Source organism: Protopterus annectens, chromosome 2.part1 (assembly GCF_019279795.1).
Source record: "Protopterus annectens isolate FY-2018-M chromosome 2.part1, PAN1.0, whole genome shotgun sequence".
Classification (NCBI taxonomy): Eukaryota; Metazoa; Chordata; order Ceratodontiformes; family Protopteridae; genus Protopterus; species Protopterus annectens.
In genome coordinates this window covers 885179736-885190457 of record NC_056729.1, presented here as the reverse complement: position 1 = coordinate 885190457, position 10722 = coordinate 885179736, and positions in this window count along the sequence as shown.

The window sequence follows — 10722 nt, the reverse complement described above, 5'->3', positions numbered from 1 at the left end:
ATAGAAAAATTAAGAAACTTGACAGGGACATGCATGAATACCAGGAAGGCTTAGCCTATCCTATTTATAGAAATAGTGGTTGGAAAAACAACTATGACACTGTGTTTGTGGAAGGGGACAACATGGTGGAATGTAACAATAAGGGGGTTAGAGTTGACAATGAACCACCCAGGAGGAGTGAAAGAATTGCTGAGAGGGGCAGGAAACAGTCCTACCAGGATTTTCAGCACTCTCCCAACAGGGGAGTGAGGGGGATGGGACACCAGAAACAAGGGTGGAATCGTATACAGAAATAGAACCGCTGTTTAATGTTTTATCATTAACAATGGATGAGGCCCCTACCAAGCAAATTATTTTCAGAAGAGATAATTTTACAATTTTCAACTTTACTGATTCATTGCTCACAGATGAGCATTTTACTTTATTTTCAAAAGGTTTTACCTTTGTCCCATCTAGTCCCTTTGACATTACTAACACATTGATAGATTTTAAATTGTTCATCAGGCAGCTAAACCTTTCAATATTTTTTAAGGGTCAACCCAGTACCCACTCAGATCTCACTAGAACTAGCACCTTTAACCCCCCCACCACACACACCCATCCCTTAAGATATTTGAGGAAATGGTAGAGAGAGAAATTAGAACAGCTGGTAAAAACAAGAAAAACAAGTGCCCATTGAACCTCAGTAACGAAGAATTCCAGTTGATTGAGAATTTAAAGCAGAAAAAATGCCGGGTGATGAAACCTGATAAAGGAGGGGGTGTGGTGCTAATGTATCAGTTAGATTATGATTTCATCCTACAGGGAATGTTGCAGGATGTTGAACAATATGAACTGGTGTTCCTTAATGAAATTAATTTAGCTTATGCCAAAATGAGTTATTATTTATACGACCACCTCTTGCAAGGCACTATTAATGAGCAGCTATATAACTATTTTCATGTTATGAAGCCAAGGGTACCAATAATATTTGGTATTCCGAAAACACACAAAGGTCTGGCCCCTCTAAGATTCAGGCCTATTGTTTCTGGGGCAGGCAGTATCATGGAGCCCTTAGCAAAATTTATAGATCACATAGCCAAAAGAGTCTTAACGCCAATTGCACACATTTGCAAAGACTCCTGGCATTTTTTAAAAGTTATTAACCGACAGATGTTTGGTCCAGAGCTATACATGTTAACTATTGACATTATAGACTTATTTCCAAGTATCCGTCACATAGTAGGACTTGAATGGTTTAGGCAAACCCTCACGCTTGATGGTACGTTGGCTAGCAATGTCATCAATCTAGTGGTGGACCTAATGGACACAGTTTTGGCAAACAATTTTATTTACTTTAATGGAGAGTTTTTTCGCCAAAAGAAAGGCGTGGCGATGGGAGCATGCTGTGCTTCACTTTACGCCAATTGTGTACTCTAACATTGGGAGAAGCAATTTGTGTTCAACACACCATGGAAGAAGTTCATTACACATTATACCAGATATCTAGATGACATTTGCCTACTATGGAATGGTTCCATTAATGACCTGAATGGGTTTTTGGAACACATCAATGGATGTACTGACTTTCTTAGATTCACTTACAACATTGACCAAGACATTTTACATTACTTGGATGTAACATTAATTAAGGACTATGCAAACAGTTGTTTTCACTCCAAACTTTGTAGAAAGACCACCTTTTCTAACGCATACCATCATTTTTGTAGTGGGCACCCTTTTTACCAGAAGAAAGGGATAGTTAAGGGCCAAATGATTAGAGCCTCAAGAATGTGTAGCACTTTTGAATATTTTTTGGAGGAAGCCAACACACTCCGTGGTTTATTTATAGAAAAAGGATACCCAGTCAACTTGATTGATGGGTTGGCCCAGGAAGTTACTGATAACAGGGAATCTAGGTATTACCCTTTATTAGGTACCGCGACAGCCGGTACGGAGTTAGTGATAGACAACAACACCTCCAAATTTAAGAATAGTTTTGCATACACATATTCTTCAGACTCTCAGGTAATAGAACGGGTCATCTTAAAGTACTGGCCCATTATATCAGTGAATGAAGACATAAAACATCTTATCCCTTCGGTGCCAGGTTTCGTTAGAAAAAGAGGAACGAATTTGAAAGAATTTTTTTGAGAAAAATAAGGCTGTTAACAATGAATCTACCAGAATGAAGATGGGTACCCACAGATGTGGTTCATGTAACCAATGTGCCTTCATGTTGAATAAAGATGTTATTTCTATCCCTTCCAGAAATTTTAGATATAAGTTTAAACAATACTTTAATTGTGCCACTAAAGGAGTTGTATACTTGGGAATCTGCCTACATTGTCATAGTTTTTATGTAGGCAAGACAGAAAGGCTTTTTAGAAAAAGAGTCTATGAACATCAATATGATATTAGTAAAGGTAAAGTGACCAATGCCTTTTTTAAGCATTCACAACTATGTGAAAGTATGCAAATTAAGTTTACAATTCTAGAACAAGTGACACCCGACCCACGGGGCGGGAACTGGGAAGCCAGGTTGGAGTATCGGGAACTGTTTTGGCAGCTTAGACTGGACGCAATTAGACCACCGGGTATGAATGATGCCTTGAATATAAACAGTGTGCTCAAATTAAGAAGGGCATGATTATAAAAGGGGTTCTTGTAGACTGCTTAAATTTCCCCATTAAGCACACTGGTATTGTATGTACCTGCAGTTTAGCTTAATGCCCCAGTCTGGTTACCATTTGCTGCATTTGTAATGAAGAAGTTACATTTATTTACTTTCTTGGTTTATTTCAACACTCATTACTATTTATGTTTATTAACTTCGTCACTATTTAAAAAATGTTTTTATGTGTTCTTATATGTTTTGCAACATATTACATATTTGCATTTTTGGCATCATTGGACTTAAAGTTGAGTTTGGCTTTTGGATTGGAACATATATTTAATATTTAAGGAAGGTTTATACATACTGTATTTTTAAAAAAACTGATTAGGGATGATTCACACGGGGGGGTATGTCATGTGATGTTGCATTTAGTATTTAACATGGCTAATTACACAACAGATTATTTTAATCTTGAAGAAGCTCGGTAATAACCGAGCGAAAGTGCTTGGTTTATTGTTTGTTGCTGTTTGGTGTGATTTAGACTACGTACCAATAAACGTGCTGTTCTTAACCTATTCGCTTTTAACCACATTTTTTGGAGATTCGGGTACTGTGGCCGTGGATTTTGGTGATTCCTGGTCTTGTGTTCACATTTTTTTGACATATAAATCATTCCACATCATCTCTCCCATTATTATAGACCATGTACTACATTCAATTACATGCATATATGCTTCACATACCTGATGTGGGATTGTTGTCTCTTCTGGATACAGTTTGCTGTGTCCCTTTGGTTAACCTGAGATGTCTGTAGGTTCAGTTGTTGAACAACATTATATTTACCGGATGTTTGTTTCTCTCTCTCTCTCTCTGTCTGTCTGTCTCTCTCTCTCTCTCTCTCTCTCTCTCTCCCACTAAATGGATTGAGCTGCTTTGGATAGATTCCAGCATGGATTTTTTTAGGTGATGCACATGATCAGGTGATGGCCTCTGCACCAATCAGTGTCCACCACTTGCTACCTGAATGCAGCCTGCTGTGTAGTACTTCCAATTACAACTGTCCTGGTAACCCACTACTATAAATTACTAAATTATGTTGGTGTGCTCCCTTTACCTTTCCTGTATGAAGGACATCCTTCCTGTGTGTGGGCAGCAGTGTTACAGAAAACTTGCAGACAAAGGGCAACTACATATTTGTATAAGGCTCCAGGCCTACAGACAGTGTGAGTAGTGTTGTTATATGCATTGTATACCACTAGTGTTACAGGGTTTGTGTGTACATACTAGTTTAGCATAGTATGCAGTCTGTCTGCATAGCTCTCAATTGTGGGCCTATCCACATGATGGCCAGAGGATTGGCTGTTATGTTTTGTCTGTCCACCACACAGGTCTTGCCTCAGATATATCACTGGCATTCTGTCCGTTGAGTACATGGCTACATCCATTTGTGTTTCTGACTTCATAGTCCTGAATAAGGGTATGTTGCTACCAGTACTGTAACACCAGCAACTTTTTCAGGGTATAACAGCAATATTGCAAATATGGCCCTGTGTTCCAGCCTCTGTCCTCCACCTATATACCAGGCTTTGTTCATATGTCATACAGTAAGAGGTTAAGTAGTAGCCTATGATTATGTGGTGCTACCATTCCTACCAACATTCCAGTGATGTTGTGGTCCCCACACATATTGTGGGGTAGGGTCCATATACATGTGGGCTATAGCTGGACAAAATGTTTGTGCCCTTGTGCAGACCAGAGGTCAGTGTATGTAACACTGTTATATGGCCCTGTAAGTCATTCTATGAGGGAGGGGTATGCACCATATATAACCTAGGTTGTTACAACATGTGAAGGATATCAGTATTAAGACACCTTAAGGTATATGGCTGTACATTTACATACATTTCACCTTAGTAACATTGGTGGGCTAGTGCTTACTGTCTTACAGACTGTTCTGTTTGTCATTGTGATAGTGATGTTTTAAGTTAAGCATTGTTATGTAACATATACATCTTCATTGTGATAACTTAATTCTTTTCCCCCTAGGGGTTGAGTACAGAGTGTAATTGGAGGCTGCTGAACTACATCTGCATTGCTTACTGTCGATTGATTGTTATCTTCTGAGCCAGTGTTTCTTTACTGTTGTACTACTTGAAGGCCTTGGCCTGGACGGCAACATGTGTTATGCTTTCGGATTACTGTATGAAATGTTTTGCTTGAGAGTTGCATTACTCAGTTAGTATGTATTTCAAACACCTAACAGCTATATGACATGGCATCTACAACTGTAATAGTACACAAATAAACATTTATTTTGTATGCAAACCTGTGTGTGGTGTCATATCCTTTGACTTCTCTGTGGGTATATTTTTCATGCAATAATTGTCTTTTGTATGAGAAAATCATACACTGTCCATTTTAAAAGGTGGCAACTGTAGGAATACTGGCTGGTCAATATGCTGTGCACTGTCTACATATGTATCTTCCTATACATATCTATACGTAGTAATATATGTATATGCATGTGTATGTGTATATACATATATATATATATATATATATATATATATATTATATATATATATATATATATATATATATATATATATATATATATATATATATATATGCATATATTTGTGTGTGTATATGCATCACTGGAATGTTTACTGCGTCCACAATGTACATTCCCTATGGTAGACAGACTGTTCTGCATGATATGTTATTGATACCATCCTGCCATCGTAAAGGTGGGATGGATTACTGTTTACTTTTTGTTGCTATGTTGTGTGGGGTCCTTGGTATGAGATTTGCAAGTGTTGGTATTGTGTTGCAAGGTAGATCTGTTTGGCTGTGGAGGAGGGGACGATAGCAATAATTACAAGAGGTACTTAAACTGGGCCTCCTCACCCCCATTAACAGTGCCTTTGGTCATATATGCATTTGTTGTATTCTCTTATCTCTTTCTCTCTCTCTCTCTCTCTCTCTCTCTCTCTCTCTCTCTCTCTCTCTCTCTCTCTAAATATATATATATATATATATATATATATATATATATTATATATATATATATATATATATATATATATATATAAATATATATGGGATCCGGACACATGCTCAACTAGCATATGTCCGAATCACAAAACATTGAATACACATACACGAAAGCGCTTAACATTGACAAGTGCTTCCGTGTATGTGTGTCTGTTTCGTAGATCGGACTACAGTGCAGGTAAGGGAAAATTCCATTTTCCCCACTGTAGTGCGATCCTGGAGTGAGAATAATAAAATAGGCATGGTGTGGGGGTTTGCCCCCCTGCAGAAACGTAGATTTTGTTTTTGAACTACACATACACGGAAGTGCTTTTTGATTTTAAGCTCTTTCGTGTATGTGTGTTCGATGTTTTGTGATTCGGACATATGCTAGTCGAGCATGTGTCCTAGACCCATATATATATATATATATATATATATATATATATATATATATATATATATATATATAGATAGATATATATATATTTATAATCTACATATATAAATGCATTTCCTCTACTGTTGAATGACTGTGCTGGATGATATGTTTGAGAAAACATTAGAGTTATGTATATTTGACATGTCTTAATGGTAAATCACTTTGGCTATGATGTGCAGGGTCCTGTGTTCGAGACTTGCAAAGGCTGTTTATTTTGTTGCTGGACAGAACAAGGGCTGTTGGATACAGAGTGATTAAGGCACTTTTAAGCAGTTGTAAGCAGGTTTCTGCAGGTTTGCATGATGGTAAGCAATGCTAACTTCCAGTTAAATATTTTTACATTTAGCCTCTAAATTGCTTATCCTATGTAGGCTTTGCTTACCCCCATGCAAACAGGATTAAGCCTGCTTACTGCTGCTTAAAAGTGCTTACTACCACTTACCCCCTCGCTAATTTCTTTAAAAGAAAAGAAAAAGGGTTGATAGTAAAGTGGTGAAAAAGGGGCACGAAGACAGTAGGGAAAATAGCTACAGATGTGCAGGATGGGTGTAGGGAAGGTCCATAGCTGCCCATTTTTTCTACAGCAACAGCTGTGTATATACAGTGATTTGGAGATAGATTTGGATGCTCAAACCCCTGAGAGAGGGGTGAGGACAACAGTAATATGTTGTGAGGCCAATTTGACCAGATTATATGTGTCCAGTGGACACATGTGCAAAATGGACAGCCATGTATGGGGCGAGATTTTTTTGGGGGGAACAGATTGTAAGGTGAGAGTGGGATGTTGGGGAGGGATAGTAGGTATATTTGGGGAGGTAGGTTGGGTAGGATGACAGACAAGACAGACAAGACAGCAAATAAGGTGTGGTATATGACACATGTGGGGGGTAAACACCATGGATAGGGTGGGGTGTTTGGAAGTTGGAAGCCCATGAGCTCCCAAATGGAAACAGTGGAATTGAGGTCCCCACCCATGGGCAGTAACCACTGCACCTTCATGGCCCCAAATGTGGCTGTGGTGGGGGCTGGTAGGAAGGGCAGGCTGGCACTCTAGATGCACCACTTGGCCCTCAAGCTGGCGTAGCTGATCTCTGAACTCCCTGTGGAGCTCGCTCTGCACCAGACCCCGGACCTGACGATGGGTGACAGTTTCCTGTCTGTGCTCGCTCCTCGAGGGGGACAAGTTCCATCCCCAGAGGTGGTTCTACCCAAAGGTGGTGCAGGACCAGCAGACGAGGAGGTCCCGGGATGGGGCCCAGCCATGCTGGTGCTCGGTGCCACAGCCAGATGAGGTGGGAGAGGTGGGTCCATTGAGACCGGCAATCCCAAACGTGCTATGGTGTTTCAATTTTAAAACATATGTGGGTTAGTAACAGTCAACACATTCCAGGATTAGGTATAACAGCATACATATATACACACAAGACAGTAAATAACGTGTGGTATATGACACGTGGGGGGTAAACACCATGGATGGGGTGGAGTGTTAAGTCGGAAGCCCATCAGCCCCCAAATGGAAACAGTGGAACTGAGGTCCCCACCCATGGGCAGTCATCACTGCACCTTCACGGCTCCAAATGTGGCTGTGCTGGGGGCTGGTAGGAGGGGCAGGATGGCCCTCTAGATGCACCACTTGGTCCTCAAGCTGGCGTAGCTGATCTCCGAACTCCCTGTGGAGCTTGCTATTCACCAGACCCCAGACCTGATGATCTGTGACAGTTTCCTGTCTGTGCTCGCTCTCAGAGGGGGGCAAGCTCCATCCCCTGAGGTGGTTCCACCCAAAGGTGGTGCAGGACCAGCAGACATGCTGGTGCCCGGTGCCACAGCCAGATGAGGTGGGAGAGGTGGGTCCATTGAGATCGGCCTTCCCAAACCTGCTATGGTGTTTCAATTTTAAAACATATGTGGGTTAGTAACAGTCAACACATTCCAGGATTAGGTATAACAGCATACATATATATTCCCATTAAGCCAAAACACCAGATATGGAACAGTTGCATAAGCAAACAGAACACATGCATATATGGAATCACAGTGGCCATTACAAGAGCATGCAGGTACATTGATGGCACATGCCACCAATGTGGGAGTATTTCAGCATGGCACAAGCATAGAAACAAATTTCAATATTTATCAAACAATAAAACATATGTCCCAACAGTAGATTTAATTGTACACATACCCATTGAGTTGTGTATTTAGATTATTGTTGCAGATATGGTGGGGGGGTGTCAATTAACTTGTATATCCCTGTATATCCCTGTAGTTCTCAATACTTTCTTAGTCAGTGCTGTAATCTGTACCTTACAAGTATTATTACACTACCCTATGGCCTTAGTTTGGACAGTGGTATGTTTGTAGACAACTATATACGTGAACTGCGTTTTACCTGCAGTATACACCTCTTATCTGGTATACCTGTGGAGGTATTGTTTGTTAACACAACCTGACTGTTTCTACGCATATTCCCAGATTCCAGGTTGATGTTATGCACATACCTCTCAATCTCTTATTGCACACACACTGGGCAAGTCTTGACAACATGCAGGTGAAACTGGGCCATATTTTGACAACTGCCCTCATACAACTTTGGTGAGTTGCTACAATGACAGTTTTGTTTTCATATACATTTTCTGAATATTTACAGGTATGACAGCCAGTTATATGCCATTAAATGCTGCATACATGACAGAGATCATCACATTGATTTGCTAGGGGCACAGGATAACAGGCAGTGGATATGGGCCAACTATCTGCACATTCTGAACAAATCTGTACAGTTGAGGGGTATGATTCTGCATACAGCTTACTACCACTCCCAGGATTCAAACCATGGCTGTGTCTGTTAAAAATAAAACAGTGTACATCACAGTTGATTGTGCTATTTAGATATTGCTCTGGATCTCTTCACTGATTTCTGTCTATAAGTCTCCCGTGGTTTTAAAATCTGACCTTGTAATTACAAAACTGATACAGGGATTCCTAGACACTTTTATTATGTAGCACAGTGTGAATGACAGTGATGAGTAGTACATTATTATTCAGAGAAACTGCAACACTAACAAAATCATACAATACCAGACTAAACAGTACCAGTCCAGGATTTCAATCTTTTATTTCCAGGCACAGTTTTCTTATCTGACAGACCTGTGTAGGGAATGTTTGTTAACACTACCTGAATGTTGCCACAGATATTACCAGATGCCACATTATTATTATGCACGCACATCTCACTCTGTTACTGCACACACTCTGGTCATAGCTTCACAACGTGGGGGTAGGGATGGGACATACTTTGCATATTACTCTCATAACATTTTGGTGAGTTGCTAGAGTGACAGGTTTGTTGTTATAGATATATTTTGGACGGTTATGATGTCTGACAATCAGTTGTATGTCATTATTTGCTACCTAAACTTCTGGGATCATCCCACTGATTTGCCAGTGGGACAAGTTGACAGGCAGGAAATGTAAGCCAATTATCTGAACTTTCTGACAAAATCAGTACAGTTGAGGGGTATGATTCTGCATATAGCTTACTACCACTCCCAGGATTCGAACCATGGCTGTGTGTGCTAAAAATGCAACAGTTTACATCTGTGTTGAGTGTGCTATTTGGATTTTGTTGTGTATCTTTTCAACGTTTTCTAAGTCTCCCTCAGTTATACAATATGACCTTGTGCTTGCAACAGTCGTATACAGACATTCCTACACATTTTATTTATGTAGCACAGTGTGGGTAACAGTGCTTAATACAACAGTACTGTTAAGAGAATACAACTCTACATTACCATATGATACCAGAATAAACACAAGCAGTCCAGGAGTTAGGCCTTTATTGCCAGGCTGTTACCCTTTTATTTACATACAACCTATATGAGACTCTTTCTGCCATATTGTCTGGTTCATTCCGTACATGACTCAACCCAACGCTCTGCACGTATGGAATATGCACGGCCAAACCAATTACAATGCAAAACACCAGTGGCCAGCATAGAGTGTACGCCAGGCACTTAGAAAATAATAATTATCACATGAATACTTTATTCAGACCGGTTTTGGCTAACCAGCCTTCTTCAGTGAACAAGCATTACACAAAAGTTACATGATGTAAGAATATATACACTCCCCCGACCAATGACAGACATGGTCCAACCCAAAAACTACAAATACATTAAATGTATGTAAAACAATAATTGTAAATCAAAAATATATATCTATAATACATAGACATGTATAAATAACAAAATATATATAAAATAATTATTTTTATATATATATATATATATATATATATATATATATATATATATATATATATAGTTTACTATCAAAATGCCGATCGCCCATCATCGACATCACTAACACGAACTCCGAACAGCAACTGTTGGGATGTCGAACGCCGATATTCCAAAATGCAAAATCTTGCCCCCCGTTGGACCCATGGTAGCACTTGTTTTGTGGTGTAGTGGTCGGAAATGTCGATGTTCGGTGTTTTAGTTCGATATCTTGAGGAATCGGCATTACAGCTTTCGCATAAAGGAGTCAACATTATGTACATTCGATGATGGGCGATCGACATTTTGATAGTAAACCTATATATATATATATATATATATATATATATATATATATATATATATATATA